This window comes from Haematobia irritans, chromosome 3 (genome assembly GCF_050003625.1).
Source record: "Haematobia irritans isolate KBUSLIRL chromosome 3, ASM5000362v1, whole genome shotgun sequence".
NCBI classification, from domain to species: Eukaryota; Metazoa; Arthropoda; class Insecta; order Diptera; family Muscidae; genus Haematobia; species Haematobia irritans.
In genome coordinates this window covers 169,739,216-169,752,394 of record NC_134399.1, presented here as the reverse complement: position 1 = coordinate 169,752,394, position 13,179 = coordinate 169,739,216, and the positions used below count along the sequence as shown (strand labels likewise).

The following is a 13,179-nucleotide window of genomic DNA, read 5'->3' as shown; positions in this document are numbered from 1 at the left end:
AAAAAAAGCTTCAAATATTTAAATTTTCAATGATCGATATCTTGAAAACTAAACATTTTTGCCATATGTGTTACATAGCATTTTCTCTTTAAAATACACTTTTTATGCCCAATGCGCATTTTTTTGTTACATTTTGTGATAAATGCAGACATTTTCTTAAAAAAGGCTAAAAATATTTAATTTTTCAATGATCGATATCTCGAAAACTAAGCATTTTTCACAAAATTGTTACTTAATATTTTCTCTTTACAATATGCCTGTTTACCCAATATGTACTTTTTTGTTACATTTTGGGAAAATGCAACCATTTTCTGAAAAAAGCCAAAAAATATTTAGACTTTCAATCATCCATGTTTCGAAAACTAAGCATTTTTGACAAAATTGTTACTTAATATTTTCTCCTTAAAGTACACTTTTTATGCCAATTATACACTTTTTTGTTAAATTTTGTGTAAAATGCAGCCATTTTTGAAAAGAAAGCTAACAATTTTTAAACTTTCAATGATCGATATTTCGAAAACTAAGCATTTTCCCAAATTTGTTACTAAACATTTTCTCTTTAAAATACACTTTTTTACCCAATATGAACTTTTTGTTACATTTTGGGAAAAATTCAGCTATTTTAAAAAAAGGGTAGGTTCTTCTAAACTTTTAATGATTGCTATCTCGAAAACTAAGCCCTTTTGACAAAATTGTTGCTTAACTTTTTCTCTTTAGAATATACTTTTTATGTCCAGTATGAGCTTTTTTGTAATATTTTGTGAAAAATTCAGTCATTTTCTAAAAAAAAGCTTCAAATATTTAAATTTTCAATGATCGATATCTCGAAAACTAAGCATTTTGGACAAAATTGTTACTTAACATTTTCTCTCTAAAATACACTTTTTTACCCAATATTCACTTTTTTGTTACATTTTGTGAAAAATGCAGCTATTTAAAAAAAGGGTAGGTTCTTTTAAACTTTTAATGATTGATATCTCGAAAATTAAGCCCTTTTGACAAAATTGTTGCTTAACCTTTTCTCTTTAGAATATACTTTTTATGTCCAGTATGAACTTTTTTGTAACATTTTGTGAAAAATGCAGTCATTTTCTAAAAAAAAAGCTTCAAATATTTAAATTTTCAATGATCGATATCTCGAAAACTAGACATTTTTGACAAATGTGTTACATAAAATTTTCTCTTAAAAATACACTTTTTATGCCCAATGCGCATTTTTTTGTTACATTTTGTAATAAATGCAGACATTTTCTTAAAAAAGGCTAAAAATATTTAAATTTTCAATGATCGATATCTCGAAAACTAAGCATTTTTCACAAAATTGTTACTTAATATTTTCTCTTTACAATACGCCTGTTTACGCAATATGTACTTTTTTGTTACATTTTGTGAAAAAAGTAGCCATTTTTGAAATAAAAAGCTACATATATTTAAACTTTCAATGATCGATATCTCGGAAACAAAGCATTTTTACAAAATTGTTACTTAAAATTTTCTCTTTAGAATATACTTTTTTACCCAATATGAACTTTTTTGTTACATTTTGGGAAAATGCAACCATTTTGTGAAAAAAGCTAAAAATATTTAGACTTTCAATCATCCATGTTTCGAAAACTAAACATTTTTGACAAAATTGTTACTTAATATTTTCTCCTTAAAGTACACTTTTTATGCCAATTATACACTTTTTTGTTAAATTTTGTGTAAAATGCAGCCATTTTTGAAAAGAAAGCTAAAAATTTTTAAACTTTCAATGATCGATATCTCGAAAACTAAGCATTTTTCCCAAATTTGTTACTAAACGTTTTCTCTTTAAAATACACTTTTTTACCCAATATGAACTTTTTGTTACATTTTGTGAAAAATGCAGCCATTTTCTGAAAAAAACTGAAAATATTTAAACTTTCAATGATCGATATCTCGAAAACTAAGAATTTTTTGCAAAATTGTTACGTAACATTTTCTCTTTAAAATACACTTTTTTCCACAATATGCCCTTTGTTGTTACGTTGTTAATACAAAATGTATTGTATAATGAATATATGAATAAGTACTTGAAGGTGAGCCGTTTCAAGTTGAATTCATGTTTAAAATGATGTTTACAATCAAACTTAAAATTGTTACATTTGAAAACGCTCATCTTGTGTTTACTGGGAAGCTAAGACCAGAAATAACTACAAAATTGGTAAAGTGGCAACAATGACACTCACTCATCGTTTGATGTTATCAGTGATGGGAATTATAAAATGAGTGGTACAAAGTCAAGGGGTCCTTTTGTGCGTATACAATCATCACAACTGATTCGATATTTTTATTTTATTGTTGCTATACACAATTTTGATAGTCTATATTTAAAAAAATCTCTAATGCTCTTTTTGCGTTTGACAATATGCAAAAATTTCACCATTTTGGTAAAGAATTATGGGCGTACAATATTTAAATTTTGGATGGTTATATTTTGTAAGAAAACAGCCATTTTCTTAAAAAAAGGCCACAAATATTTAAATTTTCAATGATCGATATCTCGAAAACTAAACATTTTTCACAAAATTGTTACCCAACATTTTTTCTTTAAAATACACTTTTCTACCTAATATGAACTTTTGTGATAAATGCAGCCATTTTCTAAAAAAAAAACTAAAAATATTTAAACTTTCAATTATCGATATCTCGTAAACTAAGCATTTTTGGCAAAATTGTTACATAACATATAGTGCCCAATATGCTTTTTTTTGTTACATTGTGTGAAAAATTCAGACATTTTCGAAAAAAAGCTAAAAATATTTCAACTTTTAACGATGGACATCTCGAAAACTAAGCATTTTTGACAACTTGTTACTTAACATTTTCTTTTTAAAATTTAATTTTTATGCCCAATATGCACTTTTTTGTTACATTTTGTGATAAATGCAGATTAACAGTGCCCTTTCAACAGAAGTGTTAAAATATAACGAAAATAACGCTATTGCATACACGCTTGTATTTAGGAACTTGGGTTGACTTCCCGCATATTCTTTCTCAAAATTATTGCCAGAAGTGTTGCGAATTTGGTTGAGAATTTCACCACTTCATTAGGTCGAAGATAATTTTTTACCCCCAAAAATACCCCTAATAAATTTTACCCCTAAAAATCCCTTAAACGTGCGAAACCCTAACCTGGAAACACTGCATACAACAAATCAATTTCTCTCTTCGGTGAAATCAATTCACTTGCAAAAGTTTTGGTGAAAGTTAAATTATGTTGAAGATGTATTTCCGGTAAAAAAAAACTACTTGCGTAAAAAATTTGAAATGTTTTATATTTAATACATGAGTTTTACTAAAACTGCGTCATTTTTAATTAAAAAAATAATAAATTATAATAAGTCTTTTGATTCCACTTATTTTGATTTCCGCCTTAGTGAATTTTTGGGTGATTTATGCAACCCAGCTGGTTACAGCAAAGTTAAAAAAGAACGTGGAATTAAGAACGCCAAATTTTCACGTTCGTGGATTTGACGTGAATATATTTTTTCTTAGAAAAATTTGTATTTCAATAATTCATAGAAACGTGTATTTCTGTAAAAAAAAACATTAATGGAAATACATCTCATTATGTAGAAAACTTTGATCAAATTTTCTAATTCTGTAGAAATTAGTTTTTTAATTTTTTTTCTATCGAAAATTTTGTCATAATATCAACTTTTAATATTTTTTTGTTAAAAAATATATGTACAACATCATTGGAAAGATTTTACCTTGTCGAAATAGTTTTTGTGGCGGGACATGGTATGTTAGCATTTATAATATATTTTTTGCCTGCTTTTTGCCTTTCGAGAGTTGTCATCACTGATCTAACGCTTATATTTTACTGTCAATTCGTAGCGCCATATTCGTAGTTTGTATTGTGCTTCTCTCTTGTTTTCCTATGCATGTGTACTGTTGTGTTTATAAAGAGAGTATAAGTGTGAGCAACATGATAGATGCCGAGGATGATATACAATAATCCCTCAATTTACATCATCTTGGTTTACGTTTTTCGATTCACGTCGACAAATTTTTTGTTCCATCAAACTTCGATTTACGTCGTCGATTTTGTGCCCACTTTATCAGAAACGCCTTCCATAAGTAAAATAAGTATCAACGATGATGACATCGAAACATTTTGTTTCTGAAATTCTTACCAAAATTACTGAATTACTTTTAATTTTGAAGTTTTTTATTATGTACACGCACATACATACATAGATGTACTTAGAGAAAGTATGATCAATTTTTAATTCGGTTTACGTCGTTTTGATTAACGTCGTCAAATTCCGGAACCAATCACGACGTAAATCGAGGGATTGCTGTAGTTGAAATAGTACTAAATAAGAATGAAAAGTTTGGAACCAGTGCACACAATGAATAGCAATCATCTAACATTTTCCTCATATTTTCGAAACATGTAGAAATATAGAGATGTTTTAGATCCTAAAAACTATATTTTTAAAATGAACAGGACATATATTTAGACAAAGTTTTGTATAGAAACAGAAATTTCGATTAAAATTTTTGAAATTATTGTACGAGAAAGTTACCTTCACTTTAATAACAGGTTTCATTCGATCTGGTTTAAATTTGTCTATCTAATTACTACCTACTGGCTAACGGCTCTATATATTTCTTTTATAGGTAATTTGTCAAGATTTTGTTTTTTTTTAGAAATCAAATATTCTAAAGGAGCAGAAATTGCGACAAAATTTTATAGAAATTGAAAATAAATGTTGACTAAAATGAAATCTAAATTTTAACATATGATTCTAAGAATCGAAATAGAACCGGTGGCACAATTTTCCATATACACCCAGAAAAAAGTGCCTTCGAAACTAAAGGAAAAAATTTTCATCAATATAGTTTATCCATTTTATTTCCATTAAGGTAAATTTTTGTGAAAAATAATAAAATTTACTCGTTTCAGTAAAAAAATCCTAAACTGTAAGCTGTTAGGAATAGTTCATTAACTAGAATAAGGAATGGAATTTTACTCATACTATTTTCTTCGCTGGGTATAAGAATTTACTACTGAAAAACAAAATTTTATTCACCGATAACAAAGCATTCGTAAAAATAAACAAAAACCGAACTAAAACCAAGTTTCCTCAAAATTAGTAAAATTTCTTATAAAATGATAATTGCGACTTCCTTTATAATAGAAAGTTTTTCATACATACGAACAACACTTGGCATAGAAAAATATTTTAGTTCATTCGTACTAAGAAGTATGCAATCCTTTCAAAACTTAAGGAAACACACTTGTTAGAATATAGGAAATTTTCCTAAATTTCTATTGTCTACCTGTAATCGATACCTGTCATCGTAATCGATGTGTTTGCGCGTGGGTGTAATCGATATATTTGCGCGTCGGTTGTTTTTTTAGTTGGAATCGCGTTGTTTCGGAGAGATTGTTAGAAAATAATATGGTAAAATAATATAATAAATAACAAATAAAATATATAAAATATTTGTTATTTTAAATTAGTGAGAAAAATTTTCGTTTTTTTAAATAAATCTATCAATGTTCGTGATAGTGTATAAAGAAAGAAAACACCAGCAGAATAACAACCCTTTCATTTGTCTTCATTTTGGAATCTTCAATTATCAGGTAATATTCAGTGACGCTAACCTTTTGCAACAAAAATGTTTTATGATTTTTTATATTTGTAGGTATTGAAATTGTAAAAGGAGGACAAAATCGTTAGGCAGCAATTTATTAAAAGTGAAAAGTACAAGAAGAAGAAGAAAAAGTGCGTTTTACAGTTGATAATATCACACGGAAATTGGAAATAGTGGAATAATAAACTAATATTTCAAAGAGATTCGATGCTGTTGATTCTTAATAAATATATTCAATATATTAATAAAACATGTCTTTTATTGAAGATAAAATTGCTTATAGAAATAAATAAAATTGTATTTAAAAACGAAGGTAAGCAGTTCTAATTATGAAGTAAAAGTTTTACCACAAATGTGTAAGATTTGTCGAAATGAATGAAAAAATTTCAATAAAATCATTCCATATATGAATTCAAATTAGTTAAATTTTTTCATTCTGTAGTATAGTGGTATATAAATATAGGAAAATGTTAACTAATATATGGAATGCATTATTCCTAATTTCTACGAAAATCACATCGTTCAAACAAATAAAAATGTCTTTGGCGCTATACGAAGTTCAACTTTCTTCACAATGAGTTCATTTTAACTTAAAGAAGGGGTCACTTTTTTCTGGGTGTATCCACCAGCGTTGCCACAATGTATTTTTAGTTTGGACCAACATATATCCAAAATTGGACCGAAATCCGTACCAGCGGGCCACTTCCCGAAATTAAATTAATTTAATTAATTTTTTTTCAAAATTTTACTTCGATAGAAAATTTTTGTCAAATTTTTATTCCTATTTTTATTTCTATAGAAATTTTTTTCAAAATTTTATTTCTATTGAGTATTTTGTCAAACTTTTATTTCTATGAAATTATTGTCAAGATTTTATTTCTATAGAAAAATTTATCCACATTTTATTTCTATAGACAAAAAATATGGTTAAAATTTTATTTCTATAGGAAATTTTGTAAACATTTTATTTTTATAGGAAATTTTTTAAAAATTTTATTTCTAACGAAATGTTTGTAATAATGGTTATTAAAATTACAAATTAGTTTTTTGCAGGAAAATTAAAAAATTTTGTTATTGGTTTTCCAACAAAAGTTAATGGTTCTCAAACTTATTTTTATCTGTGTAGTTAAAAATGTTTTTGGAAGTATGAGTGCCTATGTCTATATATTCTTATTTTTTATTGATATTGTTACTATAACTTCTAATTCTATATTTCATTCAATTTTTGCTGATTAGAAATTTTTGTTATCAGTTTTGATAAAAAATTTAGACTTATTATCCAATAGAAAAGTTTTAACAAAATTTAGCTGTTGTTAGAATTTAGAATTAAATCTTATTCAGATATGAGTTGATAAAAACATGAAAAATTTTTTGAACGTGTTTGAAGTTGCAAAATTTCCGTTTAAGACATAAAATGTCTAATGTGATTGAATGTATTGTTTTTGTAAAATTTTCAGAAAATGTTTCCATGCTTCCATTTTTACAGAATATTTGGTCAAAATTTAAATTTTTTAAGAAATGTTTACTTGAATAGACTTTTTTTCATAGACAAATTTGTATATCAATATTTCATAGAAACTTTTATTTCTGTAAAAAATTTCTTAAAATGTTAATGGAAATAGAACTTTGATCAAATTTACTAATTCTATACATTTTTTTTAAATTTTCTTTTATATATCGAAAATGGTTTCATAATATAAACAAAAATATTTTGTTAAAAAAATATATGTACAACATATATCATTGTGTATAGGAAAGGTACGCGAACAGCCCTATAAATGCCAGTAAATATAAAATCTCTAAAGCAGTGATGCGAATTTCGTGCTTTTAGCACCAAATTTAGTGCTTTTTGATTTCCAAAAAGCACGAAATTGCCTTTTTAATGATAAAAAATCTAAAGATTGTAGAAGAGGAAGATGGGATACTGGCTACTGAGCACATCAACCATTTACCACATTAGTTTAATACTCGTACCAAACGCGTATACGACAAGTATTGACATAGCATTAAAATGCAAATAAAAATAAATTAAGAGCACGAAATAAATTTCCATAAAGGGGAAAATGTAATTTTTTTTTTGTTGTTGCCTAAAATTTAACATTGTTTCATTAAGAAAATTACATTTTTCATTTAAAAAATAAAAACTAAAAACGACTAAAAGATTACAAACATGTATTAAACTAATCTGGTAAATGCAACATTTGGTATGACGCAAGCCAATCTCCCATCTTCCTCAAATCTATAATCTTTGAAAAAAAAACACCAAGTTGGTGCTTTCTAGCGTTTTCATTTAATGCTTTTTTCAATTTGAACCGTAATGAATTTGATTGACAAAATCTTTTCATACAAAAATTCTGATAATACTGTCAAAACTTTGTAGTAACTTCACAAAAGCACTCATAATTACACAGATAAAAATAAGTTTGAGAACCAATAACTTTTGTTGGAAAACCAATAACAAAATTTGTTAATTTTCCTGCAACAAACTAATTTGTACTTTTAATAACCATTATTACAAAAAAGTTGTTAGCAATCGTCACCATCAGAAGGCAACAAATAATTTGTGTTCTCAATAACATAATTTGTAAGTAATTTGTTGAGTATCCAACAGTACAAAATATTTGTTGTTGAACGTTACGTTTAATCCTCAACAAATATTTTTGAATTTGAACGAAAAAATTTGATTGTGGTTTGTTGGAGTTTGTCAATGACCTGTAACAAATTTATTGGTGTATTGATAAAAAATTAAATTGAAATTAAAATTGACAGAATTTTGCTATGAATTGCACCAAAATTGCAAAATTGCCGGAACAATTTTGGAGATATTTTGTTAAGTACACACAGAGAAGGAATATGACCGAAATGTTATTTTTGGACGGGGAACATGTAACATTTTTGTGTCGAAAATCCTATACTCAGTTTTGTAAATGTTTGACAATTTTAAATTTGAGTAGTCCCGGGTCTAGCAAGCATTTTGACAACTTTTTTCCCAGTGCTATATATTCTAGTTAATTAGAATTGTAATAACTCTAATCCCGATATTAATATGTTAATTTAATTATTATTTATCTCATACAAAAACACATTTAAGAAACTACCATTTTGAAAAATATACAAATAATATATAAAATATATAAATATAGCTTTCGTACATATTCTCAGCGATGTGTGCGTAACCAGTCTTGTATTTTTGTTTTCATATCGATAGCAGTCAACTATTTTCGCAACAAAGCAATTTGTTGAAAATTCAGAATATTTCTATTATTTCCTCTGTGAAGCATCTACAAACACATTTCAACAACAAATGCCTCATGTTCAATAGACAAATTTGTTGAGCATAAGCAGATTCTACATACAAATAAAGTTGTTAATATTTATTTGCAGTTATTTTTTTGTGTGTGCAATAAAGGTTGAGTTACATACCATGCGTTAATGTGTCCGTTGATTTGAGAGTGAATTTTCTCTTTGAAAGCAACAGCTTGAATAGAGTGCTTCAAACTGAAAAAGCTCAACCCTTCCATCAACACACGCATTAACGCATGGTATGAAATTCTACCTTACGAAATAGACTCCTTCGAAATATTAACATACTATAGAATTTAATTTGGAAAAATTTATTTTCTCCATGAAATTTGAAATTCAGAACAGATTGAATAAAAATATATTAAAATATAAAGCTGTACACTTGAATAAAGGTTCATAATTTCATAAAATGGCAAATGCTTGGAATTAAAACCAATTCCAAAAATTCTTTGAAGTAATTCATTCTAATCTAGAAGTGGAGTGGTTTTTTAGTAGTTTTTGTGATGGGACATGGTATGTTATCATTTATAATATATTTTTGGTGTTTTTTGTTTTCGGGAATTGGCATCACTGATCTAACGCTAGTATTTTACAGTCAACTCAGAGCGCCATACTCGTAATTTGTATTGTGCTTCTCTCTTGTTTTCGTATGTATGTGTACTGTTGTGTTTATAAAGAGAGCATAAGTGTGAGCAACACGATAGATGACGAGGATGATATTGTTGAAATGGTACTAAATAAGAATGAAAGTTTGGAACCAGTGCACACAATAAATAACAATCATCTACACATTTTCCTCATATTTTCGAAACATGTAGAAATATAAAGATGTTTTAGATCCTTAAAACTATATTTTGAAAATGAACTTCTGTTATATTTGGAAAAAGTTTTGTATAGAAAAAGAAAACAGAAATTGTATCGAAGTAGAAATTTTGAAATTATTATACGAGAAAGTTACCTTTACTTTAATAACAGGTTTCATCCGATCTGGTTGAAATTTGTCTATCTAATTACTGCCTATAGGCTAACGAGCGTATATATTTCTGTTATAGGTATTTTTTTTTTTTTAGAAATCTTATCAAATATTCTAAAGAAGCAGAAATTGTGACAAAATTTTATAGAAATTGAAAATAAAATTTGACTAAAATGAAATCTAAATTTTAACATAAGATTCTATGAACCGAAATAGAACCGTTGGAACAATTTTCCATATATCCAACAGCGTTGCCACAATATATTTTTAGTTTGGACCAACATTTATCCAAAATTGGATATTTTCCAAATTACTGGAATTTTTCGAAATTAAATTGAATTAATTTAATTTTTTTTTTTAATTTTACTTCGATAGAAAATTTTTGTCAAATTTTTATTTCGATTCAAAATTTTTATGTGGGTAGAAAATTTTTTCAAAATTTTTTTTCTATAGACGATTTTGTCAAAATTTTATTTCTATAGAGAATTTTGTCAAACCTTTATTTCTATTGAAAATTTTGTCCAAATTTTATTTCTATAGACAATTTTGTCCACATTTTATTTCTACAGAAAATTTGGTCAAAATTTTATTTCTAAAGAAAATTTTTTTCCAAATTTTATTTCTAAGAAATTTTTCTCCAAATTTTATTTCTATAGAAAATTTTGTTCAAATTTTATTTTTATAGAAAATTTTGTCCATATTTAATTTCTACATACGATTTTGTCAAAATGTTATTTCTATAGAAAATTTTGGTATAATTTTGTTTCTATAGATTTTTTTTTCAAATTATATTTCTATATACATTTTTGTAAAAATTGTATTTCTACAAAAAATTTGAACAAAATTAAAAAACAAATGGAAAAATTACCCATTTGGCGCAAATGGACCAAAATCAACCAGATTCCATTTGGTCCGACCATCGGATTTAATAATTTTTTGGGAATATTTTGGTCCGATCGAACCAAAATTGCAACTCTGATATCCAAAAGAACCATCCAGGAAGGATAGTATAGGTGAATTTTAGTACATTGTTAATAAACTGTATTACAAATGACGATATCACAAAAATAAATAAGTATTTTTCATATTCAAAAAATTTATTATTCATTTGTTTTTACTCGTTAAAGAAAATTTCGTAAAATTATGAATTTAGTAAACCTTTATACTTATATCTTTGCATATAATTTTTCCCTTCGTTTAGTTTATTTGACTATCGTTCAAAAAATGATTAAAAATTAAAAAAATAATTTGCATGAACTAAAACAGAGTTAAATTGTCGTTATTGTGCTAGATTCACTTTTTTGTATAGAAACGTAAAGCCATTAACTTTTATTTTAGTTCGTGGAAATTATTATATTTTAAGAAAAATGTTCCAATATGAGAATTACAATATGAAAGTTACATTTTAATTATTTTTGTTACTTTAGTTAATGATGCCTAATACATTTTCTTCAATTTGTAAAATATATACTTAGTTTTATTGTATCGTGGTTTGTAATAAGTTTAGTTAACATTTAAAAAAAATTAACCTACATTTTCTTTCCCAGTTGGTTTACTTTTGTGTATACTGTATAACAAAATTTAAATGAAAAATTATAAATTACATTTTATTGAAACATATTTTCCCATTGATAACGATAATTTGAAAAAAAAGAAGTCTACAGAAATATATATTTTATAAAATTTCAAATATATATATTTTAGAAATTCATCCTATTGTGTATGTAACATATCCCATCATTTATACAAAACCTATTAGTAAATTCGCTTCCCCTATACAAAAAAAATTCAACAGCACCCCAACGCATGACCTGCTCGATTGAGTGCTCAACCGAGACTGCACAGCATTTGAAAAATCAACATTGAAATGCACATATAAAAAAAAAAAGAAATAGTTACCTACTCTTGCCTAGTGGGAGAGTACAGTAGAGAACATAGACTATAGACTTTAGATAGATGAGCCATGAGTGTCAAACTATTTTTGACAGTTCCGAAGATTAAGAATAAACGAGAAAAATAAGAGCACGCTTACAATCTCTTTCGTTTTCCTTTTTGTAGTTTGCCAATTTTACACAAAATTAGAACGTGTATGATGCAACAGAGGATTTATAAATAAATTAATATATTAAAAGTTCATATTTGAACAAAAAATTGTGACCAAAATCGCGAAAATACGAAATTTAATTTTGAGCAGCATTGCTCTTTACGAACAACACAAAAGCAAATGCACGAAAATTAATGTTTGGGACTGACTCTTTACGAAAAAATCAAAACGAAATGTCAGAAAATTAATTTTTGGAACTGACACATTTTTTTTAAAGAGAATAGTGGATCATCTATCTATTAAAGGGTCTATGGTAGAGAATACTCTTTGTTGTATATTTGATGTATGGGCACACACACGCACACACACACCCACACAAAAGACAACAGAGAGCATAACAATGTACATTGGATATTTAGAGATCGGTGGTAACATTGTTGAATGCAATCGAATATCGTTCAAAAAATGATTAAAAATTAAAAAAAAATAATTTTCATGAACTAAAACAAAGTTAAATTGTCGTTATTGTGCTAGATTCACTTTTTTGTATAGAAACGTAAAGCCATTAACTTTTATTTTAGTTCGTGGAAATTATTATATTTTAAGAAAAATTTTAATTATTTTTGTTACTTTAGTTAATGATGCCTAATACATTTTCTTCAATTTGTAAAATATATACTTAGTTTTATTGTATCGTGGTTTGTAATAAGTTTAGTTAACATTTTAAAAAAATTAACCTACATTTTCTTTCCCAGTTGGTTTACTTTTGTGTATACTTTTTAACAAAATTTAAATGAAAAATTTTAAATTACATATTATTGAAACATATTTTCCCATTGATAACGATAATTTGAAAAAAAAGAAGTCTACAGAAATATATATTTTATAAAATTTCAAATATATATATTTTAGAAATTCATCCTATTGTGTATGTAACATATCCCATCATTTATACAAAACCTATTAGTAAATTCGTTTCCCCTATACAAAAGAATTCAACAGCACCCGAACGCATGACCTGCTCGATTGAGTGTTCAACCGAGACTGCACAGCATTTGAAAAATCAACATTGAAATGCACATATAAAAAAAAAGAAATAGTTACCTACTCTTGCCTAGTGGGAGAGTACAGTAGAGAATACTCTTTGTTGTATATGTGATGTATGGGCACACACACGCACACACACCCACACAAAAGGCAACAGAGAGCATAACAATGTACATTG

At 26.6% G+C, this 13,179-nt stretch overlaps 1 protein-coding gene across 1 annotated transcript in view; it reads left to right on the top strand.

Annotated features, from left to right (window-relative positions):
- Positions 1–13,179, top strand: part of LOC142230075 (inactive dipeptidyl peptidase 10) — a 616,597-nt gene that overhangs the window by 400,619 nt on the left and 202,799 nt on the right. The gene's annotated exons all lie outside the window — the stretch shown is intronic.